Below are 1,700 nucleotides of genomic sequence, written 5' to 3' on the forward strand. Positions count from 1 at the left end.
GGCTGGACAGACCGCCGTGCCAGAGTCCGGAGGACGGTTGCGGCGCGGGCCTGGGATCCCAGGCGTCACGCCTTCTGCCTGACACATTCCTCGTCCATCTGTCGGATCCCGAACCACCTACCCTGACCTGAGCCCGCGCGCGGCTGGCGACCCGGACTGAGAGGTGGGTGTGCGGACCTCCGGGTCCCGGAGTGGAACCGGGATCTCTGGGCGTGGGTTCTGGGACTCTCAGACCTGGGAGCCCCCGCCCGTCCGCGGGGCTTCTAAACCCTGGGATAAGGTTCGGAGGCCAGGAGGCTCCACCACCTCCACTGGGCGGGTGGGGGTGGGGGTTGCAGATACTCCAGGGAAGTCCCCCACAATCGCCAGGATCCCAAAAGTGTGCGACAGAGTGTGGGCCAGCAGCGGGAATACCTGAGGAAAAGGACTTCCTACAATCCCCTGGAAGCCCTAGATTACGGATTAGGGACCCCTGCCCTCAGAAGTCGGGGGCGCGGGGGAGACTCAGAGTGTCCACAGAACCTAAACCTGGTGATGGGTGGGTGACACTCTTGGGGGTGCGGGGTTTACCCCAACGTAGGTAGATAAGAAGCAAGGACTCCGCCGAAACCGGTTTGGCTCAGTGGATAGAGCGTCGGCTTGTGGACTGAGGGGTCCCAGGTTCGATTCCGGTCAGGGGCATGTACCTTGGTTGCGGGCACATCCCCAGTGGGGAGTGTGCGGGAGGCGGCTGGTCGATGTTTCTCTCTCATCAATGTTTCTAACTCTCTATCTCTCTCCTTTCCTCTCTGTAAAAACTCAATAAAATATATTTAAAAAAAAAAAAAAAGAAGCAAGGACTCCAACAGAGGGAGGGTGGGAGGCTGACATCTGTGCGAGCCGACAGGGAAGGGAAAAGCCAGTAGTAACTGGAACTGGCAGGGTCCAGCGAAACCAACAGTGTTGATTGGGACCCTGCCCACCACCCCCAGACCCATTCACCGGTTTGGGTGACTCAACAAGTGACTGTTCTGGGGACCGGGAAGGGTTGAGTGAGGGATGAATCAACAAAATGGGGGAATCCTGGGGCCATTTCGGTCCCCATACATTAAATAAGCGCCAGGCTGTGGACCCTCCGATGCCAGAAAAACATTGGGGCTGCAGGAGGGAGGAACGAGCTGCACTGGGGGGCTGGGCCAGGATGTAGGGGGCCCCTTGATGGGTAATGATGGGGCAGAAGGGGGCTGTCCTGAGTCCCAGGGGGCACTTTGGAAGGCATCTTCAGAAGCCAGAGGCGGCTCAGATTTTTCCCCTACCCTCTGGGTCTTTGGGATCCTCCTCCCCTCCCCCCTGGGGTAAATCCCGGGTCCCCTCTAATCCTCAGTTTGTCTAAATCCAGAGGTTGGCCGGGTCAGTTTCTTAAGACCCTTCCGGCTGGGGAATTGGATTATAAGTGTGTGAATTTAGCAAAAGGAGCTGGGTGGCTGGACCCCTTGCTTCAGGGCAGTTGGCATCAGGGGGAGGGCAGAAAGGGGAGGTGTGGAGAGGGGTGTTTACAGAGGGTTGTCCTCTGGAATTGAAAGACAGGGTGTTACCTTCAAGGCCTAAGTCACCTAAGGGAATGAGAGTGGCAGTAGCAGCAAGGACTTGGATATGGGCTCAGCCCACAGCCAGAGGCTGAGCTTCTGGTGGGTGGTGGGGCTGGGCAGGCCCTGGGGGTG

The sequence above is a fragment of the Myotis davidii genome, unplaced genomic scaffold (genome assembly GCF_000327345.1).
Source record: "Myotis davidii unplaced genomic scaffold, ASM32734v1 scaffold478, whole genome shotgun sequence".
In the NCBI taxonomy this organism is placed as follows: domain Eukaryota; kingdom Metazoa; phylum Chordata; class Mammalia; order Chiroptera; family Vespertilionidae; genus Myotis; species Myotis davidii.